The sequence below is a fragment of the Hordeum vulgare genome, chromosome 1H, assembly GCF_904849725.1.
Source record: "Hordeum vulgare subsp. vulgare chromosome 1H, MorexV3_pseudomolecules_assembly, whole genome shotgun sequence".
In the NCBI taxonomy this organism is placed as follows: Eukaryota; Viridiplantae; Streptophyta; class Magnoliopsida; order Poales; family Poaceae; genus Hordeum; species Hordeum vulgare.
In genome coordinates, this window is record NC_058518.1 from 396,873,423 (window position 1) to 396,880,688 (window position 7,266).

The 7,266-nt window shown below is 51.4% G+C and overlaps 1 pseudogene; it reads right to left on the reverse strand.

Annotated features, from left to right (window-relative positions):
* Positions 1-4,232: 4,232 nt before the first annotated feature.
* On the reverse strand, positions 4,233-5,277 carry LOC123399601 (annotated as a pseudogene).
* Between the last annotated feature and the right edge of the window lie 1,989 nt (positions 5,278-7,266).

A 7,266-nucleotide genomic window follows, 5' to 3' on the forward strand; every position in this document is an offset into this window, starting at 1 on the left:
GTAGCACTTTTGTTTCTGTTTGCTGTGTAGCTTATTGTGTTGTTTCCAACAATAGTGGAAGGAGTACTCGGAATTGGACCGGAAGACCTCGAAGACCCCGAGGACTTATGTGAGCAAAGGTAAGCAGCCCTTTGACCATGTTTGAGGAAATACTATGTTGCATGCTAGAAGAGCAATTATTCATGTTGCATATGATCATGAATATTTGGTAAATCATCGATATGATGTTTCCGATGGATCCTCCGGAGCACTTGCATTTGAGCATGATCCTACCACCTATGAGGGTCATGCTAATATCATGTTGACAAGTAGGGCTAAGCATAGTAGAAGCATGAGCACGATGATGGTAAATATCAAAGGTTTATGAAAACCCCGTCGGGTGCCACTAATGCCCGAGGGTGATGATGAGTTAGGTGGCCACTTGTGAAGAAGTGGAGCACCAGGTATATTTTGGTGTGAGTGGTTTAGGAAATGGGATTAGATTTATGATGTGTCGACCATCCCAACCTTACATGTACGACCACGATACTCCTTTATGGGATGGGGCTTTGTTGATTACTTTGGTCGGTGCTAGCAAAGAGCCACATTACTAGTGGCGGGAGTGATATGTGGTCACTCTCATGATGGGGTCGTACCAGGTAGGTCGACTATGCCATTTTCACGTGTTCCGGGCACACTGTTGGTCCCCGCATGGATGATACTGTCCAGAGTCGGTGCTCGTAAGACGTACATCATGTGAGTTGGGTACCGATCGAGTGGAACTCTTTGTCTAGTATCGTAAGGGGAAAGGCATTGATCGGGTACTTACCTCGGGTATGTTATATACCATGAGTCATGGATAAAATGCGAGTTTCCCGGATCTCGTGGGTACAGCGTATAACCTCTGCAGAGTGTAAAACTATTCGAATAGTCGTGTCCACGGTCAAGGACAGTTGGGTGGTACTGCTTAAACTACGTCCAGTTATTTACGCATAAACCAAGTGTGTGTGTGTTCAAGGAGTATTGTGAAAGAGTTGATATGACCAAGTTTGGAGACTTCGCATATCGGGTGAACCCGAAGTGTTCAGCCCTCAAGAAATATGTTGATATATGTATCATGTTCTTTGAATATCATCTAGCTTATGATGCATATCCATACCCGTCTATGATCATGTTTACTTACCTTCAAAGCTTACTTTCCCCAAATGTTGCATGCCCCTTATTATCGTACCAACTACATTATCCACATCATGGGCTATTTGCGAGTACATTCAAATTACTCATTGGCTTGCAACTAGTTATTTCATTGACCACGTATGAGAGATCAGGATATGGTGAAGAGTAACTTGATGATGTTCCTGCAAGCTAGGACGCTTCCCAATCAGAATGCCTGTAGGTTAAGGCTGATGGCATGGGTTCACGCTTTCGACCAATATTTCCGCTATATGTAAGACTTGACTGCAATGGTCATTTATTGTACCAAACGGTATGTATGGATGTAAGATTCTTGTTATCCAGTTTATGTGTGTTCGGTGAGCATTGATCTCTGGGATCACTGAGCACGTTCATTTGGCGATCTTGACTTGTAAGTCGGGGTACCCATACTCTCATGCTGATCCCGCACCCCGGAAGCGCAGCGATCATGTCCTCCGTTGTGGAAGCCTCAAGCAGACAGTACAGTTGGTCTATTGTGATGATGAATAACAGCGGGGAGAGGGGGTCACCTTGCCTAATTCCGCACCCATGCCTGAAAGATGACCCCGATGTTCCATTCGGCATGCATGTGGAGCATGCTGAGGATAGAAAAAGCAAAATACAGTCCCTCCATCTAGCAGAGAATCCCATTTTCTACATGAGCTCCAACAAATATCCCACGACACTGAGTCAAACGCCCTGGCAATGTCCACCTTGAAAAATAAGGATTGTTTCTTCTCTCTGTGCAGCATCTTGATGTAGCTCCGCACATATTGATAGCTGTCATGGATGCATTTGCCTCTTTGGAATGCAGTCTGCGCCGGGGATATGACACCGTTGATCACACCATCCAGTCTAGCCGAAAGCACTTTGGAGATTAGTTTAGCGACCGAGTGGATCGGGCTAATGAGTCAAAAGGTGCCCAATTTCTGAATCGCCATTCGTCTTAGGCACCATAGCAATTAGGGCTATGTTAATGTAAGAAAAATTCTTCCCGGCGAGCTCATAGAATTTATGAAAAACATCCATAATATGCTCCTGAATGATGTGCCATCATGCACTGAAGAATTTCCCTCTGGAACTGTCAGGCCCTGGAGCTTTTTCCACCGGTGAGGAAATGATTGCAACCACACCTCGGTTGGTGAGAATGGCAAGTCCATTCCCTGCTGATTCACTGACGGGATGTTCAACCTTTCCTAGTTTATAGTCTTTTTCCGCGCCTCACGCCTGCCTAGGTACTCAGCAAAATGATCATGAATTATCTTCTCCTTTTCACCATGATCAACAACTTCCTTGCTTCCCACAGTGAGAGAGTGGATGAAGTTTTTCCTCGTTCTCAATTTCATCTTGGCACGGAACAGCTTGGTGTTTGCATCCCCTCATGCAGCCAGCTGATCTGGGATGCTTGCTTCCTCCTCGCCCTCTCAATTGCGCCAGGATCTTGAGTTTCAGCTACTTTCGGAGGTTGAATTTGGCCGTAGTCAGTCTCCTGGTCTCTTGCGTCGTGTCAAGATGGAGGATAACCTCATTTGCAATGTGAAATTGCAATTTGGCTTTCCCAAAGGCGGTCTTGCTCCAAATCTTCAGACCAATCGCTATCAGCTCTAGCTTCCTTTTGATCCTGATGAACGGGTAGTCATGCGGCGGCCTCTGCGAGGCGTGAAGTACAGTCTCGAAGAAATGAGGGAATTTTGGCCAAAATTCTCGAATCGAAACCGCGCTTTCCTGAAAGGCGTAGCAGCTTTTGCAAGCAAAAGCGGACAGTGATCTGAGAAGGAGGTGGAGGCCGCCATCAACACATGCTCTGAGTGAGGCTCCTCCCACGGCTTGTTGCAGAAAACTTTATCAATGCTGCAAAGAGTAGGATCCTCCCTTTCATTACTCCATGTAAATCTGCGGGTTTTGCACTTTATCTCCTTCAGCCCCGCTGAATCGATGGCCCTACGGAATTTCCCCATCATCCTTCTGTTGATGTTTGCGTTGTTTTTGTCTCTCGCCTGACAGATCATGTTGAAATCATCGTTTATCATCCAGGGCTCTCCCACAAGCGGAGCTGTCACTGTCAGCTCAGAGAGGAAATTTTCCTTCTGTGTGTCGTCCGTCGGGCCATACACATTTGTCAACCAGAAGAAAGAGTCGGAGTGGAGTTCCTTTATCCTAGTGGTGATGGAGAAGCTACCCAACGCTGAGTAACTATGTTGACTAGAGTCTTATTCCAGAAAATTGTCGCGCCTCCTCTGGAGCCGGTTGTCGGCAGCACTATGCAGCCTTGCAGCTTGCTTCCACCTATCTCTGAAGCTAAGGACGTCAACCAATACTCTATCTTTGTTTCCTGCAAACAAAGGATTGCTACACTACGTGTTGAGGCAGTGTCACAAATCGCAGTACGATTTGTTGGGCAGTTCGAACCCCGCACATTCCATCACAAAAGATTTAAATTTGTGTCATCCATCAGGAAACCAGATGTTACTCCGCCAACTGAACATATAAGTGAAGAAATGACGAGACACCATACAGCACGCCGGGGGGCGACGACGGCCACAAACGCGCGCAAAACCCCGTCGTTGATGAACGAACCGCTGAACTGAAGAACTATACATGAGCATTAATCCTAACTCGAACTGGTTAAAGACCAGCTGTTGGCGGAGCCTAGATACATTAACTACAGCTAACATGATTAACCGAGGACTGCTTCCTCAGCCTCCACAACCCCCGCCATGAACGCGGCAATTTTGAGTGTTGCTTGGTCAAGGCCTGCGAGTTTTACAATGGCGGCGATGTCCCCATCAGATAGAGGCTCCTGGAAATGCATCATGAGCTATGCTGCCGCTTGCAAAGTCATCTTGCCTTTTGGGCCAAGCTTCCCCAGCTCCTGGATAAGACGCATAACAGCCCACTACGCAACTGGGGTTGAGTTGGCTGTTGTGGCCTGACATGCATTGCAGTGAGATGGAACTGAAGAAGCTCTGGATTTTGGTGGTGCAGAGTGTCGAGGGCGAGGCGGCTGCCTGGTCAGGACCGGGAGGGGCAACACGGCGAATAGCTCGGCAGCTTGCTCCCTACCACCGCCAATCTGGATTGCGCCCACCCTCTAGCTCACCGCCTCTATCTGAAAGCCCATCGTGGCCTTTGCTGGGTGGTTGGTGCAGGGCAGCAGACATGGAAGCATCTCTGGGCTTTCCAGCTTAGTTGGCCCAACGTCGAAGCATGGAGGGGAGCGGCCACCATTTTCAAATGCCAACAGGGTGACAAGGGCCTCTAGCATGGCATTTTCCATCTCCAATTGCGTGCAGTCTGCGCTCTGGGGGGACAGGTCGCGGCCCGAATCCGAGAAGGAGAAGAACCGGGCCACTGGGTCTTCCTCGGGCAGCGTCGGAGGCATAGGGCGTACAGGCAGTGGGGGTCGCGCGAAGCACAGGGCCCCCCATGTTCTCTCTAGCACCGTTGGCCCCTCGGCCAGCAGCCGCGTGGTGGCGCCCCACCGAAGTCCGGCTACACCAGCGATGCGCGTTCTTGACAACGTCAGCGATGTTTCCCTTGGCGTGGCATCCACAGCTGATGAATCGATCCCTCCATGACCGACTAGAACCGCCACACCCATCTCCATCTTCACGATCCTTGCCACCGTTCCCAAGAAAGGGGCCATGGCCTGCAACCTGGACTCGCGGCGTGCTGCTGCGAGCCCTTACTTGGCCGCCTTCGACACGAGCCACCCAAGAGCCGGATTCAAGACGCGGAAAGGGTGATCGTCCTCCTCATCCAAAGACAGCAAACCGCTCTAAGCAGAGGGGGAGGAGCGCGGGGACAGGGGGTCCAGTCCTCCAGCGGGTCGACATGGATCAGCACGTCGTAGCGACGCACATCCGGAGGTGGACGGATGTGACGGTCGGCGGGCGCCAGACCAATGATCTCATCAGCCCGGGCGGCACCTCGTTGAAGCATCCAAAGAGCGTGCTTTGTCGGAATGTGGGCAACATCCTAGACCCAAACCCAGCAAGCGAAGGTCTTTGTGTGGCCCCTCTCCGGAGTGCGCGTGTCGAGCCGATCGACACGCCCGACATCACCGAGAGCCTCCTCGACGCCCGGCACGGACCAAAACTGCATCGGTAGAACTTCTATGACAACGCGCACATGGTGGTTGCACTTGAGGATCGCGACGTGGTCCTCCTCGTGCCAGGCCTTGATGAAGTACTTGCATCCCTCCACCTTGATGACGCCCTGGCGCACAGCATTCTCCCTGTGTGCAGGGAGGTCAAAGTGTACGAGGAAGGCCTCCGGCTGGTGGGCAGCGACACGGAGTTTGTAAGGCGGGGTGGATAGCAGCTCAAAGATCACCCTACCGACAGGCGCATGGGTGGTGCAGTGTGTGTTGTCCGCGGCGGTGAGGGTGACGGCATGCTGACGCGTGATGTGCTCCTCTGTCTCTAGCACCGGGGAAGCCACGATCACCTTGTTGCTCTCCTGCGGCCTCCTAGCCGGGTCGCAGAGGGAGAGGAGATCCATGGGAGCCGACGGAGGGGAGGTGGAAAGACCAGTCGTCCTTTCACCGGGCCTCTCGTCGCGGCTGGCGGTCTGAGCCTAGCACGAGGAGCCCCGCCTGGCCCCCCGTTTCTAGGGTTTTGCGGGCAGTCTTTGCCGAAGTGCCCTCCGCGCTTGCAGATGATGCAGCGAAGGGGGTCACGACACTCGACGCGGCGGTGGCGTTTGTTGAGGCAGCGGAAGCACTTCCCCTTGAACTGTCTTAAGAAGGCATCTTGCCCCGCGCCCGCATTGAAGAAGCGGCGCCGGCCAGGTTGCGGGATCGAGGCACGCCCCGAACGGACCAACGGAGAAGAGCCTGCCCACCTGTTCTTCCGGGAAAGGACCTCCGTCCATCCCACCTCCGTCGAGTCAGCCTGGCCCGAAGGGGAGACCTTGGATGAGGAGGCAGGGCAAATCACCACGGATTTAAGGCGCGTATGCCCGCGGTGAGGAGACGAGCCAAGATCCGGCGGACCGAAACGAGCCCCGGCGTTAGAACACTCCCCGCGCCGCACGTTTCGCGGCGTTGAGGCCGGATCTGACATCGCAGCCGTCGATGCAGCGGAGCTCAGGGAGGCGAGTTGCGCAGCATCCCCGGTCCGAAGCGAGCCCCTGCGGGCGAGGGGGCGCGCCGACGAGGGGACAAGGGATGGTTGGGGGAAGAGCAAAGGGCCATAATGGCCGAATCTGGTGGTCGTTGAGGCCGAAGCGGCCAGCGGTGCGGGGGAGTAGGAGGGGTGAGCTAGAGATTGAGTTTTTCAAGGTTGTGGCGGCAGGAGTTACTGGGTCGGTCCTTGGCATTGTTTACGGAATTTAGAAAAATAGTGGACACTAAATTAAGGCAGGAAGAACACACTGCAAAAAATTAACAAGAATTTAGAGAAGGGTATGGATATGAAGTGTTGGAATTTTTTGAAAACTTGATGCCCTCAATATCACACTTTGCTCAAAACACTTGGGAGTTGAAACACATAAACACACAATACACACAACACAATCCATGGTGCAAAATGAAATGAATGCCATGATGCAAAATGGATGACACAAGTGATATTCTTCAACTCAGATAAAACATGGAAAGTCATACAAGCTTGATCTCATGGAAAAGGTTATAATAGAATAAATGTTTCTCTTGGGGTGTTACAACTCTCCCCCACTACAAAGAGATCTCGTCCCTAGATCTAGGAACGAAAGAAATCGGGATATTCGGAACAGAGAGGGTCCTCACATTCCCAAGTGGTTTCTTCATAGGAATGATGGAACCACTTCACTTTGAGGAACTTGATAGACTTTTTCCGAGTTTTGCGCTCGATTTCTTCAAGGATAGCAACTCGATGCTAACAATAGGATGAATCCTATTAGGGATCAATGTCTTGGAAATCAACGGTGCGCTCTGGAGTCTTGAATCACTTGCGGAGCTGAGAGAAATGAAAGACGCCATGCACATTGGAGAAATTGGAAGGGAGCTTGAATTGGTGGGCATGGTCGCCTCTCTTGCCAACAATCTTGGAAGGTCCTACAAAGTGTGGTGCAAGCGGGGAAGGTAGGAGCTAGGGTTCGTGCTTGGGAGGG